The 22271-nt window shown below is 42.9% G+C and overlaps 1 protein-coding gene across 2 annotated transcripts in view; it reads left to right on the top strand.

Moving 5' to 3' along the window:
* The first annotated feature begins 7895 nt into the window (after positions 1–7895).
* Positions 7896–22271, top strand: part of DNMBP (dynamin binding protein) — a 126193-nt gene continuing 111817 nt past the window's right edge. The window contains exon 1 of one of the 2 annotated variants that reach the window (XM_023511613.1): positions 7896–8055. The gene's annotated coding sequence lies outside the window, so the exon portion shown is untranslated. Of the gene's footprint in view, positions 8056–20140; positions 20195–22271 lie in introns of those variants that run through there. The other variant, XM_003787269.3, reaches the window with a different exon arrangement.

The following is a 22271-nucleotide window of genomic DNA, read 5'->3' on the forward strand; positions in this document are numbered from 1 at the left end:
CCTTAGCCGCTTGAGCCACAGGCGCCCAGCCGGTACATAATATTGTTAAAAATGACAGGATTTCCTTTTTCTTCATGACTGAGTCAGATTTGTTGTGTATATATGGCACATTTCTTCATCAATTTGTCCACTGATGGACACTTACTTTGATGCTGTATCTTGGCTCTTATGACTAATTCTGCAATAAATATGGAGGCTCAGATATTTCTTTGATGTACTGATTTCATACATACTTTACTGTAATTCTTAATTCAAGTAAACGCGACATTCAATAAACATTCAGTGGGCACACTTATGTGTCAGGCCTTTTGCTAGACAATAGGGATAAAAGATAAATTCAATAGTCTGCCTCCTACGAACTCCTGTGTGAGGGGAGTGAGAGGTAGACAACTCTTTGCCATAGTGTGTGAGCAGCCCCGCCGAAGGCCAGAGAATCACAATCCACTTATTGTTCCCTTCTCTGCTCTGCTCAGTTAGCCTAGGACTGATATGTACAGTATGAAGTTGGATGACTCATTTCTGTGAAACATTGTACATTAATTCCAAACAGATCACTGTCATACAGAGGGTGTGGATGGGAGCATGAACTCGGCCACAGGTTGGACAAGAGACAGCAATGTGGCCCAGCTGCTGACACGGGTCATGCACCCTGAGACTGGGAAAGAAGCACAGCATTTCATTTTAAGATGCACAGTCCCACCAGGCCTCACAGGAGTCTGGCTTCCTCCAGACGTGGGATAAATGCAGACACATTTCCAGCAGGGATATTAAAGGTCACAATATTACTAAGCCTCATAGATGCACCAGGATGAATATTCCCAAGGGAAGGCAAAATGGCCAATTGGCATCAAATTTCAAAACTAGCTGAGTGGGAAGCCCACATTGCACAATGCAAAGAACACAATGGAAAGACTTTGAAACCTGGCAAGTGGTGGTTTGAATCCTGGCTCTGCCCTTTGCACTCTGTGATATCTTGGACAAATGACGTATTTGGGTACACAATCACAAGCAGTACTCAAATGTTTCTCAGGACCCAATTTTGGGTAATGCACTGTGTGGGCAATACAGTTCTTTTTTTATTTTTTATTTTTTATTTTTTTGTGAGACAGAGTCTCACTTTGTTGCCCTTGGTAGAGTGCTGTGGCATCTTAGCTCACAGCAACCTCGAACTCTTGGGTTTAAGTGATTCTCTTGTCTCAGCCTCCAGAGTAGCTGGGACTACAGGCAAGCACCACAACACCTGGCTATTTTTAGAGATGGAGTCTCACTCTGGCTCAGGTTGATCTCGAATTCCTGAGCTGAGGCAATCCACCCACCTCAGCCTCCCAGAGTGCTAGGGTTACAGGAGTGAGCCACCATAACCGGCCACCATGCCCAGCAGCAACATAGTTTTTAGTGAAAAAACTATTCTCTTATCAATTCCTTTAGGTCCTTCTGAATACATCAAGTTTCTTTTGGTCCTGACTTTTTTTTTTTTTTTTTGAGACGGCGCCTCAAGCTATCCCCCTGGGTAGAGTGCCATGGCATCACAGCTCACAGCAACCTCCAACTCCTGGGCTCAAGGGAGTCTCCTGCCTCAGCCTCCCAAGTAGCTGGGACTACAGGCACCCGCCACAACACCCGGCCATTTTTTGGTTGCAGCCATCATTGCTGTTTGGCGGGCGGGCTGGGGATTCGAACCCGCCACCTTAGGTGTATGTGGCTGGCGCCTTAGCCGCTTGAGCCACAGGCGCCGAGCCAGGTCCTAACTTCTTAACACTAGCTGATTTCACTTTGTAACAGAGTGTAGGCTTCAGGCTCTGAACTAGAACTTAACAGTTTTGTTTCCTGTATTCACTTTAAAGATTACTACATATGGGCTTGGCGCTTGTGATTCAATCAGCTAAGGCGCCAGCCACATACACCTGAGCTGGCAGGTTCAAATCCAGCCTGGGCCTGCGAAACAACAATGATGGCTGCAACTAAAAAAGAGCAGGGCACTGTGGCAGGTGCCTGTAATCCCAGCTACTTGAGAGGCTGAGGCAAGAGAATTTCTTGAGCCCAGGAGTTGGAGGTTGCTATGAGCTGTGATGCCCTGGCACTCCACCCAGGGTGACAACTTGAGGCTCTGTCTCAAAAAAAAACAAAAAAAGATTACTACATATGAATTGCTATCTCTATTTCTTTTTTTATTTATACATATGATACAGAATTTCCCTTAAAAAACAAAGTAAATTTATTTTTAGTTTTATTTATTTTTTATTTGTATATATTTGTGGGGAGGGGACAAGTACAATTTTGCTACACTGGTATATTACATTGTGAAAAAGTCAGAGCCTTCACTACATCCATCGCCGGTTCTGGTGGAACACTCACATCATCTACCGCCTTTCAGACCCCTCCCCCAAACTGAGTAAATATAAACAAAAATATAAAAAACAGAAAGGCAGTATGCCTTTTGGTCAAGAATTATTATAGAGCTGGCTGCAGTGGCACATGCCTGTAATCCCAGATACTCAGGAGGCTAAAGTGGGAGGATCAATTGAGCCCAGAAGTTTGAGGCCAGCCTGGGCAACATAGTGAGATCTTGTCTCAAAAACCAACAACTAACCACAAGAATTATTATAATTTTTTTTTTTTTTTTGAGACAGAGTCATCTTACTTAGTCACTCTCAGTAGAGTACCCTGGCATCATTGCCCCCAGCAACCTCAAACTCTTGGGCTCAAGTGATTCTCTTGCCTCAGCCCAGATACTTGGGACTACAGGTGCCCACCACAACGCTCAGCTATTTTTAGAGATAGGGTCTTGTTCTTACTCAGGCTGCCCTCAAACCCCTGAGCTCAAGCAATCCACCTGCTTTGTCCTCCCAGAGGGCTAGGATTATAGGTGTGAGCCACCGCACCCAGCCATTATGATGACTTTCTGAGAGTACAAGATTATAACAAAAAGTGGTATAGGAATGACTAAAATAGGGGATGTGTAGAAAGGACAGCAGAAACAACTTAACCTCAAGGAGCCTCCGTTTCCTCATTTATAAGTAAAGGATAACCGGAACTACCTTGCTGGGTCATTGTCATGATATATGCTAAGGAGATAGGTAAGATGCCTCTCGCCTACAATCCCAGATACCCAAGAGGCTGAGATGAGGCTGAGATGAGTCCAGGAGTTTGAGGCTAGTTTGGGTAACATAGCGAGTCTCTGTCAATAAAAAAATAAAATTAAGACCGGCTGATGTAGCTCATGCCAGTAATCCTAGCACTTTGGGAGGCCAAGGCAGGTGGATTGCTTGAGCTCACGAGTTCTAGACCAGCCTGAGCAAGAGTGAGACCCTGTCTGTACTAAAAATAGAAAAAATTAGCTGGGTGTGGTGGTGGGTAGTCCCAGCTACTCTAGAGGCGGAGGCAGGAGGTTCACTTAAACCCAAGATTCTGAGGTTGCTGTGAGATAGGCTGACACCATGGCACTCTAGCCTGGGCAACAGAGTAAGACTGCCTCAAGAAAATAAATACATAATGAAATTTAACTTAATTTAATTCAGAAAAGATATATGCTAAGAAAAAACAATCAGTGTCAATTGGTGAAGGGAAAGATGAACCTGGCTCAGCGCCTGTAGCACAGCACTTATGGTGCCAGCCACATGCACTGAGGCTGGTGGGTTCAGGCTCAGCCTGGGCCTGCTAAACAACAATGACAACTGCAACAAAAAATAGCTGGGTTTTGTGGTGGGCACCTGTAGTTCCAGCTACTTGGAAGGCTGAGACAAGAGAATTGCTTAAGCCCAAGAGTTAGAGGTTGCTGTGAGCTGTGATGTCACAGTGGTCTACTGAGGGCAACATAGTGAGACCCTATCTCAAAAAAAAAAAAAAGAAAAGAAAAAGGAAAAGATGAGCCTGATTACTGTGCATCATTAATGTGGACAATGATGAAAAAATAAAAATAACTTATAAATTATTTTTTTTAATTATTAATTCTATTCAAATGGGAAATCATCCTGTGTCTGTTTCTTGGGGGGAGTAATACATATCTTTTCTACAAAAAAAAACCCTTTCACACTTGTGTGAATAAAAAAGAGGGCAGTGCCTATGGCTCAGTGAGTAGGGCACCGGCCCCATATACCAAGGGTGGCAGGTTTGAACCCGGCCCCGGCCAAATTGCAACAAAAAATAGCCGGGCATTGTGGTGGGTGCCTGTAGTTGAGAGGCTGAGGCAAGAGAATCACCTAAGCCCAAGAGCTAGAGGTTGCTGTGAGCTGTGATGCCATAGCACTTTACAGATGGCAACAAAGTGAGACTCTGTCTCAGAAAATAAATAAATAAGTAAATACTAAAGAGAGAAAAGATAATATATACTAAGACCTTTATGTAAAGCCAGGTCCCAATAGACATTTACTATAAATTTCTCTTCTGTATTTCAGTTTTCTATTCCTTCCTTCCCCATCTCCTTCCAGATCTCCAAATATCTTCTTTTTATCTTCTCGTAGAAATAGGAAAAGGTCTGATAGTAACACTTAGATCTACATATATATACGTATATATTATATATATATATGCATCACTTGTCACCCTAGGTAGAGTACCATGACATCATAGCTCACAGCAAACTCTTGGGCTCAAGTGATTCTCTTGCCTCAGCCTCCCAAGTAGCTAGGACTACAGGGGCCTGCCATAATGCCTGGCTGTTTTCAGATGAGGTCTCTGGCTCAGGCTGGTGTCTACCTGTGAACTCAGGCAATCCACCCACCTTTGCCTCCCAGAGTACTAGGATTACAGGCATAAACTACTGTGCCTGGCCCAATCATGACCTTTTTGAATCACACCCTTGAGACTTCCAGGTGCATCCTGGTACCAATTTGATGAATAGTTAATAGCATTTCCATGAGGGGCCTAACATTTAGTATGCTAACTCATGTCTTCCATATTCTTCCATTAAGTTGTTGGACATCTTCAATAATAGAAATAACAACATATTAACTGTATTTTGTCTGCACTCCTTCCCTTTGTGGAACTGGACCCCTGGCTATTCCAGGATTAACAGCTAGCCCACCATGAGAAAGGCCAGCATTGATTCCATTCAGCAGCTTACTACTCTTATCATCTCACCACTGCTAACAACAGTTTATGACTGCAACATGGTTCATTGCAGGGGAAGCCAGAGGGAGCCAGCTTTGATCTGGGGCCAAGCCATGCTGTTTGTGATGCTATATCATAACAGTGACGGGACTTCAAATGCATCCTGGTGGATTGCATTTCTGTTCGGACATAAGGTCAAAGGATGACACACCCAAATAGTTTTAATCAATTTGATTAATCAAAATGCATGGCAGCTGAGCCATTCTGTGTTTTGGTTTATTGAGGATTATCCAGGAAAAAAGAACCCATGTTTTTCAGTTTTAATATTACACATGCAGATATTATCCCTCTTGCTAACAAAGCAGTTAGCCTAGTTACTTTTGATCCTTTCAGTCCCTTCAATAGGGAATATTTTATCATGTATCGATACATTGATTTTTTAGAAGAATCTACCATGGCCCAGCAGGCCCAGAATGATCTTCAGTCCAGTTTGCTTTCTAATCTCATCTCATAACGGTGGCTTGCTTCTTTCCTATTTCTGAGATTTCCTGACTTGCTTTCTACCTCAGACCTTGTACTGTAGATTCTCCTACTTGAAAAGCCTACCTCAACTCTTGGCTGATTCTTTCTGCTACATCTCCAGAGAAGACTCCCTAATTACCTCTCTACTCAGAGAAGCTTCCCACCTTTGACTTCGGCGCTTATCAGCCTAGATTCCTCCCATAAACCACAGAACAGATTCTCAGTTCTCTGAAGGGCTTGTATGTAACTTGTACCATTCTTGTTATATAGGAGAGAAGTTAATTCATTTAATAAACAATGGATGCCTAGGGCATTAGGGTTTAATTCTTTATGATCTAATCTATCATATCATCTGGATTATTTCCTTGGTACCACTCAGCACACCCCATGATTATCTGGTTTATCATTTGTTGATTGTCTGCCGCCCCATTCTAGCATGTGCAGCTGTAAGAGGTGAGGGAGCTTATCTGTGTTGATCAGGCTGAATCCCTAACACCCGGCAAGATACCTGTTGCATCCCAGAAGTACAGTATGTCTTTGTTGATAAGTGAAAAAATATTACTTCACTTTTTATGATTTAGAATCTTTTCAGTACCCTAGAGCAGAAATTCTTAAACTTTAGTGCATCTTCTAAAGAACTATACCTCCAAAGAATGAGAATGCAGTAATTCTGAAATTGACTCTTTTAGGTGAAAGGAAGTAAGTTTAGGTTGGTTTTGTGAAATAAAATAAAATCTTGAGCCCTCAGCTGATAACGAACACTCTCTTGGCTGGGAGGACCCCCACAAACGCCCTAAAGCTGAGTTGCTAGCCTTGACAAGAGAAGTTAAGAAAGCCTTGTCCTGGAGATATCCTGGGAGATACCCTTTATAACTCATTAACAGGCCTAAGGCTATGCAAGATAAAGCTCAAATCACACCTGTAGGCCACTGATTTACTTAATAGATTGCTTGTGTCCTTAACTTAAAATGCCTCTGAAACTGCAACTAAAAATGGTCAAATGGTAAATTTTATGTTGTGTTTATTTAACCACAATTTTTTCTTTATTTTTTGGAGACAGAGTCTCACTCTGTTGATGTGGTCACAGCTCACAGCAACCTCCAGCTCTTGGGCTAGGCAATTCTCTTGCCTCAGCCTCCCGGGTAGCTGGGACCACAGGCGTCCGCCACAGCGCCCGGCTATTTTTTTGTTGCGGTTTGGCCGGGGCTGGGTTTGAACCCGCCGCCCTCGGTATATGGGGCCGGTGCCCTACTCACTGAGCCACAGGCGCCTAACCACATTTTTTAAAAAGCAAAGGAAGGCAGAGCAGGTGGCTCTCCCCTGTAATCCTATCACTCTGGGAGGCCTAGGAGGGTGGATTGTGGATTGCTCGAATTCAAGACCAGCCTGAGCAACAGCAAGACCGGTCTCCAAAAACAGCCGGGCATTATGGTGTGTGCCTGTAGTTCCAGTTGCTCTGGAGGCTGAGGCAAGAGGATCGTCTGAGTCCAGGAGTTTGAGGTTGCTATGAGCTATGATATCTAGGCACTCTACTGAGGGCAACAAATGAGACTCTGCCTCAAAAATAAATAAATAAACAAATTAATTAATTAAATAAAAAGCGAAGGAAAGAAGAAACGATGTACTGTATCCCAGTGAAATTTTTGCCATAAAAGCTTCTCTGTTGTAAACGCAGTGAAGGACTTGCCCCTTTCTCCAGAATCTCCTAGGCAGATCCCAGAAACCTGCATGGCGGTTCAAACAACACAGCCAAGCAGTTTTACTTCGTGATCTCTAATACACAAAGGGAATCCACGAACCCGTTGGAAACGTTCCGTCAGCCCTGCCCAGTTCATGCTTTCTGCCATTGCTTGGTTTTAAAATTTCTAAGATGTCCCAAGAAATTCTGTGGAAAAAGAATGCGACAGACGGATGCAAAACCCGCCAATAATGTGTGACTTGATAAAGGAAACTGCCTCAGGGCAGCAAAGATGATAGCATCACGGACAGACAGGAATTGCTCTTCTCTAAACGTTATTTTGCCTTTTTTCTAGGTTGGAGAGCAGTGTGAGCGGCGAGGGGACCGCAAGGGGGAAAGGAACTCTCCACCAGCCGGGGCCGCACATAGAACACAGGCAGAGCCGGACTGGCCGGGTCGAGGGGGTGCGGAGGGGACCGGCCCTGGTGACTCAGTTTCCCGGGTAGAGGTGCCCGGAGCACCGCCCCTCTGACGTACGAGGGGCGGGGCCTGGCGGGCCACTACGGCGCGCGAGCGCGGGGCGGGCCCGGGAGGTGGGCACGCGGGGAGCGAGGCGAGGCGCCCCCGGAGCCGCGCGGGCCGCGCGGGCCGAGGCGGAAGCCTGGGCGGGAGGCGGAAGGCGGGGCGGCCAGCTGAGTCACCGGGATCGACCCGCCCGCCGCTTTCAGGGGCGAGGTGACAGCGGCCCAGGACGGGCGGCCGCAGCTGCCCGCTGCTCCAAGGGACCGCCGGGCGGCGGAGAGCAGGTCAGGAGCCGGGGTCGAGCTGGGCCGGGCGGGGAGCGGCGGTCGCTGTCCCGGGCCGCGGGCGGAGGGGACCCACGCGCAGAGGGACTCACGGAGCGGCTGGGCCTGCGGCGCGCTGCGCTTGGTCGGCCCGGAGCCCGCGAGGGGCTGTGGGCGCCGTATGCCCTGCTCGCACCGTTGCCTCCCACGGCTGGGTCGGACCCCTGGGGGTCCCGGGAGTTGGAGGGGGAGAAGAGGGATGCGGACGTGAGCTTTTTAAATGGTGTCAAGCCCTGGGCTCTTTTCACTGCAGTGGAATTTAAGAGCTGGAAATGGAATTCAGTATTAGCCCAACCCCTTTATTTTACAGATGCTCAAACCACTCATCTAGTCAGTATAGGAATCCGTGATTCCGAGTAAGGGAGGCAGAGTTTCCCAGGCAAGAGTTAGACTTGTTTAGCTAGAGATGCAGCTTTGGTTATGGCAGGGTTTTGCAGGTACCCACGGACACCTGCATTCCTGCTGCAGGTACTGATGTCCATTAAGTATCAGTGTTTCCAAGGTTGATGATGCTGTCACTTGAATAAAGGGATTTTGGGTTACCAAACAGGCCAGGGTCTAATGCACATTAGGAGCTGTGGAGAATACTTGGAGAATAGTTAAATTTTGAGTACAAAAACAAAACTATTTTAAATGCAGTCTCATTCTTTACTATCTCATTCGTACAATAGTGAAGGGTAAATATTTTTGGCACATACGTTATTTCTTTTACTGTATAAGACACGAGTATTGGGCAGTGCCTGTGGCTCAGTGAGTAGGGTGCCGGCCCCATATGCCTAGGGTGGCGCGTTCGAACCTCTCCCAGGCCAAACTGCAACAAAAAATAGCTGGTGTTGTGGCGGGTGCCAGTAGTCCCAGCTACTCGGGAGGCTGAGGCGAGAGAATCGCCTAAGCCTGAGAGCTGGAGGTTGCTGTGAGCTTTGACGCTACGTCACTCTACCTAGGGCGACAGAGTGAGACTCTGTCTCTAAAAAAAAAAAAAGAAAGAAACGAGTATCTTGTGTTGAAACGCTTCCTTTTTGTAATTAGCGATGCTGTGGTATGTGGCAAGCTAGCAGTAATACTAATATTTAGGGCTTGAGCATAGCTTAGCTCTGCTTGTTTACATAGCTGAGTTACAGGCGGTGAGTAGAACTGATTACTCTGTAGTATATTTTGAAGACTGAAGTACTTTCACAGCATACAGGCATCTTTTCTTAGTCAGTGCTGTCTTTATTACTCTCACAGCATGAATAGAATCCAGGTGACGAGCAAGTTAGTTTACCTTTCAGCGCCCATTTCTAAAACGTTGAATTACAGGCTCTCTAAGGCCCTCTTCTAACTCTAGAGTTCTCTGATTTTACATGTTAAACTTGAAACACATGTCACTCATGGTGGCAACAAAAACATTTTAAGAAAAACGTTTTAAAAAAGTTCTGCATGATGCATAACTAATCTCTTTCTTTCTTGTTTTCTTTTCTTTCTTTTAAGACAGTCATGTACTGTTGCCTGGGCTAGCATGCCATGGTCCCAGCCTAGCTGCCAGCAACCTCACACTTCCAGACTCAATCAATCCTTTCGCCTAAGCCTCCCGAGTAACTGGGACTACAGTCTTGTGCCACCACACCCAGCTAATTTTTCTATTTTTAGTAGAGACAGGGTCTCTCTTTGCTCAGGCTGGTCTCAAACTTCTGAGCTTAAGCTGTCCTCCTGCCTTCACCTCTTCAGAGTGCCAGGATTTGGGGAGTGAGCCACCATGCCTCACAATGCTTAGCAAATCTTAAAATTCATTATTTTCATCTCTCCCAGTTACTTTGTCAATGTTGGGCTAAAATAAATGAAAAGTGATTTTTCAAATTATGGACACTTCAATGTTCAATTTACTTAAATTCAGAGACTAGAATGGAGTGCTTTGTGTATAGTGGAGAACAGCTTTAGTCTGGCCTGGGAATGGGGTCTCTGTAGTGCCACAGATAACTTTTGCAATAAGCAAGAACGTTCTGACTCGAAAATGTGATAAGATGACTTTTATACAGTGTTCATATTTTGTGTATTTTTGGTTGAGATTAATGATAATTTTTATGGACATTCTGTCCAAGTATGTTATGATTATTTGTTTATCTTATAGTCCAGAGACAGAGCATTTCCCTCTTTTAGTTTCCATTGATTTCTGACTCTTTTCTGAATCCTTTCTCTGAGTGCCTCCCTTCCCTGCAGAGACCCTCTTGACATTTCTCTTTTAGCCACATAGCAGTTCAGAGCCCCTTGCAAGCATTGATTGAATTTATATTATTTTTTTCTTAGAGAACAAGATAAATCATGCTTCTTGAATCACCATTTAAGATCTAAAAACAAAGGGTAGAGGGGGCAGGGCCCGTGGCTCAGTGAGCAGGGCGGGCCCAATATACTGAGGGTGGCAGGTTCAAACCCGGCCCCAGCCAAATTGCAACAACAACAAAAATAGCTTGGCGCTGTGGTGGACGTCTGTAGTCCCAGCTATTCAGGAGGCTGAGGCAAGAGAATTGCCTAAGCGCAGGAGTTGGAGGTTGCTGTGAGCTGTGATGCCACAGCACTCTACCAAGGGCAATAAAGTGAGACTCTGTCTCTACAAAAAAAAAAAAAAAAAAACCCAAAGGGTAGATAGATATTTATTTTTAGAACATAGACTCCATGATGCTCTGGTTCTGGGCAAGGGTTAAGTGGACCAGGTTTAGATTTTTATCTTCTCTGTTTGGACACTGCAATATAGGAAGCCTCCAGAGCCAGTGAACTCATTTATCTGCATCTCAGAAGGAAATGCTTTCTTCATGATCCATAGTGAAGCTTCATGTTCACTTGGATATTATTCCCAACCCTCCAAATCATTTTTATCAGTGTTGGGCTTAAAAATTGGTTTTTCACACTATGGATACTTTAGCGTTAAATTTGTTTGGGGGAATTTTTTTTAAATGATAAAGAAGCCATTATAACTAAATGAATGAAAATGGGGCTTACATACCTGTTGCCAGGTATAAAGCTTGACTTATTTTCTAGGTTTATTGTTCTGTCATTTCTGAAGTTGGTTAAGTCATTGTGACTTACACTGTGGCATTATTACAAGATTACCTCCTGTGACGTTCTCAAGCGTGCTTGGTCTTCTGCCAAAGCATCCTTAAAATTCATTCAGAATACTTCTGAAAAGTTTTACAATCCCAGTTCAATTAATATGAAGTAGCTTCTTATATCCCAGTTCAGCAGGAAAACATTTGAATAAGCTAATTCTCAACATTGCTTAACTTAGTCTTTTTGGTCAGGAATTATGATATACCAGTATCTTGCCTAGGAAGACAGAAGGTTCTAAAATATTATAGCAGCCATAAAGTCAGATCACTAGGCAGCTCCATGATGAAACTGCTGTTAAACAAATGAAGGTGGTAACTTTTGGTTAGGTATTTTATCGTCCATGCTATAAAAGGTAGCCATGGGAGGTAAAGTAGACACAGAGTGGCTAACATGGTTTGTAGATTTGTGGGTCTTCTCTTCTGACTGAAGGGTGTGCCCACCAAGAAATGAACCAGCACAGGAGGGCAGACAGGGTGTTGTACATGGAGTGTGAAGGCATGGTTTTTGGTCCTGACTTGTTCATCCATTCATCAAATACACTCTGAGTGCCTGTATGTGCTGGGCACTGTTGTAGGTACAGGGGATACAGCAGTGAGCAAAACAGACACAGCCTTCTGGAACAGACATTCTGGGGGGTGGAGGCAGATAGTAAATGAATGTGTGAATGGACAGAAGGTCAGACGATCAGAATGCTGTGGAGAGCTTTAAAGCAGCGTCAGTAGGAGATGCGAAGTATGTTTGCATGGTGGGGGATTTACTTTTTATACAGAGGGGTCTGAGAAGGCCTCTGCTGAGATTTTGATCTGAGACTTGAAGTATCTGAGGGAGTGAATGGGAGGAGGCAGTGGGTGAGCAGGTTCTAAGTCTGATGCAGGAGCATGAGTGGCATGTGTGAGGGCAGCAAAGTCATGGTGGCTGGGCGGTGTGGCATGGGTGAGGGGGAGTGACCGCAGATGAGAGTCAGTGGGGGGTGGGAGGGGCACATCAGTGCAGGCCATTGTAAGATTTTGGCCTTTGCTCTGAGTGAGGGGAAGTGATTGGAGAGTTTTGAACAGTGAAGCTCATGGTGACTTATGTGTTAAAAGGATCACTCTGGCTGCTGGGCTGAGAATAGACAGAAGGGGGACAAGGGCTGAATCTGGGACCCCTTCCTTTTTAAACCAGTTGTGTCACCCCAAACCATAATTCTTCTCAGACCTTTGGTTTCCTTCTTTGTAAAATAGCTGGGGCCATCCAGTCCAAGAACTTTAAGATTCCAAGTGGTGCAGGATGTTTGTACAGGGAGGCAGGAGGTGTCGGAAGAGATTCTAAATAAATAGCTTCAAATGACCTGAAAACTTGACACCAGCCTGGCTTTAGCTGAATCATCCCAAATCAAGAGGCATTCAGGTCTTTTCAGTCAGGTTGTCAGGTCATGAGAACAAAAACACTGTTTCGTAAATATTCTCTGCTGATCCTTTCCATACTTTGCTGATCTCTGAATTTTCCCTTCCTGATTGAAAAAAGGATAAAAAGCTGGTACTCATCAACAGAGCTGGCAACCAGAGTAGCTTTTGTTGTTAGGAAAATTGGGAACTTTGGGGAAAGAAGCAATTCTAATTTTGTATTTATCCTAGGTCAGTCAAATTTTTCTTTTATAACATGCAAAAAAAAATATAAAAGATTGCTTTTGTTTTTACTTACCTTATCCCATTCCCAGCCACTCAAGCCTCATTCTAATGCACTTACTATCTTTCTTTTTGTCTATCTAGGATCTTGCAGAATGGGAGTGTTTGTTTTGTATGTATGCTTTTTTAGTTTATAATGCTTTGTATCAGTTTTCTTCTTGCTTCTCTAAGTCCTGTTTTTGAAGATCTGTCCCAGTTGCTGTGTGTATGTCTAGTTTTCTGCTCCTTGAGGCTGCATTCTCCTCCGTGCGATGTGCATCCACCACCATCTTGCCAGCTGTCTGTGTATTGCATGGATTCTCAGCCTGTCCCTACTCCCTAACACCTCAAATATTGCTGCAGTTAACATTTTCATACATGTCCACTTAGGAAGCTATATAATATTTCTGTGGACTATATATGTAGAAGGGAATTGCTGGATTGTAGGCATGTTTGGACTGAATTTGATTAAATGGGGCCAGCTTCCTCTGCACCAGTCTCTGTCCCCCCTTCAGTGTGCAAGGCTCCTGTGTCTTCATGACCCATCAACACTCAGCTCTTTTCAGCTTTTCCATTCTTGCTAGTCTAAGTGCAAAGTGATACCTAAGTGTTGTTTTAATTTATAGTCATTGATTACTAATGACTTTGAATGTCTCTTATACAGACAGCTTCTTCTGTAAATTGCTTATTCATATCTTTGCCATTTTCTGTTTTGTTGTTGTTGCTGTTGACTTGTGGAAGTAATTTTATGGTATAAATATTTACTCCTTGTTATATTTAGACTTTGCAGATATGTTCTCATTTGGTCATCTATTGATTTTGTCTATGCCATTCTTTGATCAAGAAAAAAATTCTTCATTTTGGTATAATCAAATAAATAAACTCTTTGACTTTGGTTTATATTTTTGGTGTTTTAATAATCCCTTCCTGGGTGGTGCCTGTGGCTCAGTGAGTAGGGCGCTGGCCCCATATACTGAGGGTGGCAGGTTGAAACCGGGCCCCGGCCAAACTGCAACAAAAAATAGCTGGGTGTTGTGGTAGGCACCTGTAGTCCCAGCTACTCGGGAGGGTGAGGCAAGAGAATTGCCTAAGCCCAAGAGCTGAAGGTTGCTGTGAGCTGTGACACCATGGCACTCTACTGAGGGCAACAAAGTGAAATTCTGTCTCTTAAAAAAAAAAAATAGGCTCAGCGCCTGTGGCTCAAGCAGCTAAGGCACCAGCCATGTACACCTGAGCTGGCAGGTTCGAATCCAGCCCAGGCCCGCCAAACAACAGTGATGGCTGCAACCAAAAAAATAGCCTTGCGTTGTGGCGGGCACCTATAGTCCCAGCTACTTGGGAGGTGGAGGCAGGAGACTCGCTTGAGCCCAGGAGTTGGAGGTTGCTGTGAGCTGTGATGCCACAGCACTCTACCCAGGGCGACAGCTTGAGGCTCTGTCTCACACAAAAAAAAAAAGAATCTCTTCCACATCTCTCAGCCATATCTTGTGACTACACTATTTCTAGATCCCATATATGCCTGTAATGTTAAAGATTTAGCCCTATTTTTGTCCACTTAATAAGCTGGTTTTTCTAATAACATCTCAGAAAATTCCATGCTTTACTTCATTTAATTGTGGTACCCTGTTTATTTATTTGCAGTTTTTGGCCAGGGCTGGGTTTGAACTCGCCCTACACATTGAGCCACAGGTACCACCCAGTACCCTCTTTATATATGTTTCCATGGGTAAACCTGTCTGTCTCTAAGCCTCTATTTTCCATTTGCTAGCTCTTACTTCATATTTTATTGCTCTGATTTTATTACAGTGACTTTGGTAGTATGTCCTAATGACTGGCACAGCAAGTCATTCATTTTAAAGTTTACTTAGCTCTTCCTGGGCCAAAATTTTTTTTCCCTATAAAGTTTGGAATAAGTTTACCAAGTTACTGAAAAATTATATTTTTGAGGGATTTTTATTGGCATTATGTTGAATTTATAAATTATTTGGGGGAGACCTGATAGCTCTTTGATAACTCATTCCATCCAAGAGCTTGTAATGTGCCTTTACATTTATTCAGATTGCTTTTCTCAGAATTTTTTAAAATTTGGAAATCAGGCTTGGTGCCCATAGCTCAGCAGTTAGGGCGCTGGCCACATACACTGACACTGGCAGGTTCGAACCCAGCCCAGGCCTGCCAAACAACAATGACAACTACAATAAAAACATAGCCAGACATTGTGACAAGTGCCTGTAGTCCCAGCTATTTGGGAGGCTGACGCAAGAGAATCGCTTAAGCCCAAGAGTTGGGGGTACTGTGGGCTGTGACGCCATGGCACTCTATCAAGGGTGACATAGTGAGACTCTGTCTCAAAAAATAAATAAATAAAATAAAATAAGTTGGAAATCATTTAAAACAGCTCTAAGAATAGTACAAAAACTCTCGTATGTTCCTTACACAGAACCACCAAATGTTAGGATTTTGACATATTTGCTTTAATACTCCCTCTTTATATTCTACATACTTTTTTCCTGTCCGCTTTGATTAATTGTAGATATCATGTTCCTTTACTCCTAAATATGTACTTCACCAGCTCATTTTTAAGTCCTTTACTAGAACTTTAACATTTTCTCCAAGAAGGTATAGGAAGGTATTCATGTTTCTTTTTATTACTATTTTCTAGTTGGTTATTGGTAGTTTAAGGGAAAGCACATACTGATTATTGTAAGCAGATCCTGTATCCAACAATCTTGCTTCGTTGTCTTATTCAAATAATCTGTTGATTTCTTTTATTCCCCTGGTGGTTAATTATACCCTTTGAAAACAGTGGTAGTTTTTTTGCTTATTTCCCATCCTTTCACCTCTTATTTTTCTTTCCTTGTAGTTTTGGCCAGAACTTCCAGGATTATGTCATAACGTAGTTATATTGTTGTCTTAGTGGGCATCCTTGTCTTGCTCTCAATCTTAAAAAGAGTCTAAAGATTTCACATTTCATATGTTTGTTTTAGGTTTTTTTTTGAGACAGGATCTCAAGCTGTCGCCCTGGGTAGAGCTGTGGCGTCACAGCTCACAGCAACCTCAAACTCTTGAGCTTAAGCCATTCTCTTGCCTCAGCCTCCCAAGTAGCTGGGACTACAGGTGCCTGCCACAACGCCTGGCTGTTTTTTTGTTGCAGTTGTCATTGTGGTTTTTAGCTGGCCGGGGATGGGTTCGAACTCACCAGCCTCAGTGTATGTGGCCGGCTCCCTTCCTACTGAGCTACCGGTGCCATCTGTTTTAGGTTTTTTCCTCTCTAATGAACTATTCCTAATTTACTACTGAGAGTTTTCGTCAAAAATAGGTGTTAAACTTTATCAAATACGTTTTCAAGTTCTGCGCTTCAGGAAGTAAGATGGCATCAGGCAGGCTCCATACCAAAATCCTAAGCCCTATGCTGAGGTTGTTTCAAACCAAAGATAAATGAGAGTTCTCAATATTTCTGAATACTACCTATATAGATTTATGGTAAACAATCCAAAATTCTAATATAAGTTTATTTCATGATTAGATCAGCTTTTCCTTCTTGCCATTAAGAGTCAGAATTTAAATAGCTGGAGTGAAGAATTAGAGCAAAGAGCCATATTCAGGATAACATTGATTGTCACTGATTGTAACTATCAGATATGTAAAATTGTAGCTTTTGTACTCTGGATTGGTCTTTATTCCAGTTCTTACTTAAGTATATCTTATTTAAGTATATCTCAAGAAACACTGAGGTAGTTTGGCAAGTAGAGCCATAGTTGGTTTTTCAACATCTGTAGGGTATTGGGCAGTTACTTTTCATGGCTCTCTATTTTAGGCTAGCTATTTTTCCTTATTATAGAAGCTGTACCTCTTCATTGTAGAAAATTTGCAAAATATGGAAAAGAAAATCTGTGATTTGGGGGTTGCCTGTGGTTCAAGGAGTAGGGCACCAGCCCCACATACCGGGGGTGGTGGGTTCAAGCCCGGCCCCTGCCAAAAAAAAAAAAAAAAGAAAATCTGTGATCCTACCTTTTTGCACCAACCCCTGTTAAAATGTTGGTTCTCTCTCTCTCTTCTCTAGTTTTGGTGGGAAAGAGGTTTGTGGAGGAGGGGAGGATATTTTAAATTGCACTGTGTGATTTTGTATCACCCTTCCATTTTCAGGGTTAGGCTGTTAACTCCTGTTCTCTTTGCTTTGATTGCTCCTCTGGGAGAAAAATCTAATAAGGAAGTTATAATTAATTTACAGCCATTGGGTGATAGCTAGCTTGTTATTTGGAACAGTCTATGCCTGTGGGAGCCTCTGTGCATGAACAGCCTAAAGTCATTGTCAGAATGTGGAGCGGTCATACCCCAAATACCAACAGATCAAAGACTAGCTTGGAGGGGAGAAGGACATTTGGCGTCACTTTGCTTCAGTGACATCTTCCTTCTTCAGACCACAATGTCAGAAAATAGAATGCAGGAAATAGTAATTTATTTTCTTTTGACTCTGAAATAAAATCCAACACAATTGTTTTGTTTTCCTAATCACCTTGACTAATGCGGTGTGTGGAGCAGGCATGGGCTAATAAATGGCAGAAAGCGACAGGATCCCAGGTTAGCATTGCTGTCAGCAGGGACGTTCAATACCCAGCTGCCTTCCTTCCTGGCTCTCATCCCTTCCCCTGCTCTGTTTTTGTTTTTTTTTTTTGCTGTAACACTTGTCACTTTCTAAAAACACTGTGGCCTGCCTACCTTGAGGAGAAAGTTCTTCAAGGGCAGGAAGTTTTGTTTGGTTCCCCGATAATGTCCCAGGCAGCTTGAACAGTGCTTGGTGCATCACATGCCCTCAAACCCATAAAGTGAATGGGTCCATACAGAAGGAGCCCTGTGATCCGCAAGAGGGTCATCTCAGGGGTGGGCGAGGAAAGAAAGTGCTCCTAGCCTCCTTTCAGTGCTCGTGTTCAGTAAGCTAGTAGAATCCCCATTTCCTCTTTGATATTGTTAAGTGCCACCAATAGCCCAGACACCAGAGTTAATTTCTCTACATCTGTTCTAGCCCCGCCTGGGGACTCTACATTTTCCCCAAAGTAGAATGTGAGCATCTGTGATGCTGACAAACACATGGTGGGAGGAGGGCCGGCGTAGAATAATCAGTGCTGACATTCTAGCCTGGGTCTGAGCCCAGCACACGCTCGGCATTGTTTTCATGAGGTGATTCTCCTAGGATAAATGAGTCTGCCCCATCAGCAGAAAAAGTTGCAATGGATGTGCCGAGTTGTGCTTAACTCCCCAACCTCACACCCCTTTCTAGTTGATTCTTTCCTCCCATTCCCAGCAATGCAGAAACTTTATGGCTTTTGTCATTTCTAAACAATAGGTGTTCTGGATCTGGTTCAGAGTCTCATGGTGAGCAATCATGCCTTCCGTACCTGGTCAGTTTATTTTAAAGCAAAATCTGAAATCATGTGCTGTACAGAATACTGAGAAAAAGTTGCCACAAGTACACCATAATGTTATCCTCGAGGCCAGGGCCACAGACTCTGTCCTATAGAGATCATTGCTTGGCTCATAGTCCTGAGATGCTGCTTTACTTTATTGCTCTGCTACAACACTTATTGGTATTACCTACCCACCTCCCGCCCCACAAAATCTTAAACTTTACTGTCTGACCCTCACATCTGAGCCAAATTTGCTTATATACAGTAGTCCCTCCCATGCATTCCAATCCCCAGTGAATACCTAAAACCAAGGATAGTATTGAACCCTACTTATACTATATTTCTTCCTATACATACATCCCCATGATAGTGTTTAATTAAAGTCACAGTTTAGATTAGGTAAAAGGTTAACAAAAACTAATACTAGAGTAATTATAACAGTATACTAAGCGTAATGAAAGTTATGTGATTATGATCTTTCTCACTCTCAAAATATCTACTCTGTGTATTTACATATTTTTGGACCATGATTGACCACAGGTAACTGAAACCATGGAATACAAAACTGCAGATAAGGGAGAACTGTATAAAATATAACATTAATTTAATAACAGCGCTATTATTTTGGCCAGTTGCCACACTAAATGGTAATTGGCTAACATATGGTCTCGTTTAATTGTAAAAGGATTTTATGAGGAAGATACCATTAGAATCTTTATTTTACAGATGGAGAAACTAAGGTACAAATTGGTAAGAAACCTGCCCTTTTGTTACAGATCTATAAGAAACTTGCCCTAAAGTCACACTGTTATTAAGTGGTAGAACTAGAATTCAAAGTTATGTCCTTTTATCTCCAAAGTTCATGTTCCTAATCACTTTGTGAGGCTGAGGCAAGCAAGTGCCCAAAGACAAGATGTGACCTTGACAGTTCAGCAGTTATTGAGGTTTGTCTTTGTTTCGGGTATGTTGGACTAACTAGCCAGCACTGTCTTAGTTGTGGAGGGATCTGAGGGTTTTGCCTGGAGCTGGAACTGCTCTGGGAACTCCTCTCTGGATTTTGCACTGACAGCTTCAGATAGAAACCTTGTGGCACTTGAAAAAACATGAAAGGCTCTGAAACTATCCATCCAGGTCGCATTCTTCAACTTTTTAACCCTTTTCATAATGAAGTATTTAAGATTTACAAAATGAGTAAAGAATTACACAACCAACATCTATCCAATGCTCAATTTAAGATCTATGAAGCTGGGTTGGTTTCTATATTGGACCTCCTTTTGCCATTTTGTAGATGACTTTAAAAAAAATAGGATTCTAGCTCTGCGCCTGTAGCTTAGTGGTTAGGGCCCTGGCCACATACATAGGGGCTGGCGGTTCGAACCCGGCCCAGGCCTGCCAAACAATGACAAATACAGCAAAAAAATAGCTGGGCATTGTGGCGGGCACTGGTAGTCCCAGCTACTTGGGAGGCTGAGGCAAGAGATTCACTTAAGCCCAAGAGTTTGAGGTTGCTGTGAGATGTGAGCCACAGCACTATACCAAGGGCAACATAATGACACTCTGTCTCAAAAAGAAAAATAGGATTCCCTTTTATTTACATATGACAGCAATACCATTATTATCACCTAAAAAATAGGAGTAATTCAATTCTTTAATGTAGTCAAGAATCTAGTCAATGTTCAAAATTCCCCATCTGTCTGTCTCTTTTTTTAAATAATTGTTTGAATCAGGATCCAAGAAAAGTATGCTATTGCATTCAGTTAATGTCTTTCTTTCTTTCTTTCTTTTTTAGAGATGAGGTCTCGCTATGGTGCCCAGGCTGGAGTGCAGTGGCGTGATCATAGCTCACTGCAGCCTTGAACTCCTGGGCTCAAGCGATCCTCCTGCCTCAGCCTCCCGAGTAGCTGGGACTACAGGCACATGCCACCATGCCTGGCTTACTTAATGTGTTTATTAAGTGGCTTTTAATTTGTAAGTTTCCCTTTTAAAATTTAAAATTTTTGCTTGCAATTTATTTGTTGAAGGAATTGGTTGTTTGTTTTATTAGTGTTTCCCACATTCTGGATTTTTTAAGAGCATGTTGTCTAGTGAGTTACTTTACCCTTGAATCTGTCAGTCAGTGCGGAGAGTTTCCAAGTTAGTCAAGCTTCCATAAATAGAAAGGATTCATTGGCCCATGTTGTTTGGTCTGGCCCTAAGGTCATTTCTGAAGAGTCTTCCAAATGTCCCAGGTGTCAGGGAATGACATTATCAACAGCAGACCATCTCCATTTAATAACATTCTGCCTCAGATGGAATTTTATAAGTTCTCTCTGGCAAGGCGTTTTCATGTTCCCTAGAGTTAGGGAAGATAATTGTGAAGAAAATAAGTACTCTGGTTTTCTTCTGTAGACAGTGCTTGTTGCTTTAAGGATTTCTGGGGCTCAGTGCCAGAACCTCCTTGGGATATTATTGTCTTATAGTTTAGATCTGCTTATCAGGAAGGGTCTGGGAATCCCTAGGGTCAGTAAGAGGAGAATCAGTTTACATTAAAACCAGACTTCCTTAGTGCCTGTTGGAGTCCTGTGTTCCTGAGCAGCTAGCTGCGCTGTGGAGCACGATACTAACAGCTGTGTTTTTCAGACCTGTTTTCATCACTTGTTCTTTTTGCTGCATGTCTGAATGTTGTTCAGTAATTACAATAGCTGGACCACTGCTATTGGTGGACCACTGGACATGAAGAAATCCAGTTTTAGTTTTCTCTTAGTTTTGTTGCTTTGACCTGCTAGGCCACTGTGAAAGTTTTACAGGACAGTGAACCAGTATTAAAAGTAAAAACAATGAACACTGCTGAAGAATAAAGCTATGTTTGGATTTATTTATTTAGTGGTTTGAAGGTTGTAAGAAAAAAGAAAAAACTATATTTAGTTTTATAGTCAAATAGTTATTAATAAACCAAGACTAAAAAAATAACATAGAAAGACTTTGACTAAATTTATTATAAGAGATTTGCCTTGATTAAAGACATTGATATCTGTAAATTAGTGAAAATATTTGGGTTGAATTTTTCCAGAATGTTCAAACTTTATTCTTATATTCCCTAGGTGGGATTCAGGCTTGGTTAATATTCTCTTCTTGTGACTTTCAAATGCTTAAAAAAATACAATTATTATTCATGATAAAAGTGTTAATCAGAAGTGATTTGCTAGTTAACTGATTGTTCTTCCTTGCAGGGGTCAGTTAACAATAACAAGCACTTCATGTTCACACCTGATCACAGGTGGCCACATTACAAGAGAGAACGTATTTGAAAAGCAGTCTGTCGGTGTATTGTGATAATGTGTGATTTAATGCTGTCATATACTTCATTTTCTTTTTTATTTCCTTGCTTATTTTTAATTTTATTTCTTTGCTTTTTTAAATTGTTGTTGAGACAGAGTCCCACCCTATGCCCCTGAGTAAAGTTCAATGGTGTCATAGCTCACTGCAACCTCAGACTCTGGCTGTTGGCATCCCACTGCCTCAGCCTCTGGAAGCTGCTGGGATTACAGGCGCTCGCTGCAGTGCCCGACTGGGTTTTTCCATTTTTTTAGGAGTTGGGGTCTCACTCTCGGTCAGGCAAGTCTCAAACTCTTGAGCTCAAGCAGTTCTCCCTCCTCAGCTTCCCAAAGTTCTGGGATTACAGGCATGAGCCACTGCACCCAGCTGTAGTATACTTTATATAGAGAGAACTACTACTCTGGTATGTCTCAATTCTGTGGTGATTTTCTTTTCTTTTTTTTTTTAATAGAGTTATATTTATTTATTTATTTTTTGCAGTTTTTGGTTGGGGCCAGGTTTGAACACGCCACCTCTGGTATATGGGGCTGGTGCCCTACTCCCTGAGCCACAGGCACCGCCCTTGTGTTGTTTTTCTTGTGTGCAGAAGGAAGAATAGTTGAAAAGGTACATGTGGCCTTGTAAAAACTGCCAGTATTCTTGAGGCTAGAATTTAGGGTATATGGTAGGTGGAGATTATCAGGAGATGGGAACAAACTTGTGGGCAGGGACCAGATCATGATGAGCTTTG

The sequence above is a fragment of the Otolemur garnettii genome, unplaced genomic scaffold, assembly GCF_000181295.1.
Source record: "Otolemur garnettii isolate 467f Iridium unplaced genomic scaffold, OtoGar3 scaffold00021, whole genome shotgun sequence".
NCBI lineage: Eukaryota > Metazoa > Chordata > Mammalia > Primates > Galagidae > Otolemur > Otolemur garnettii.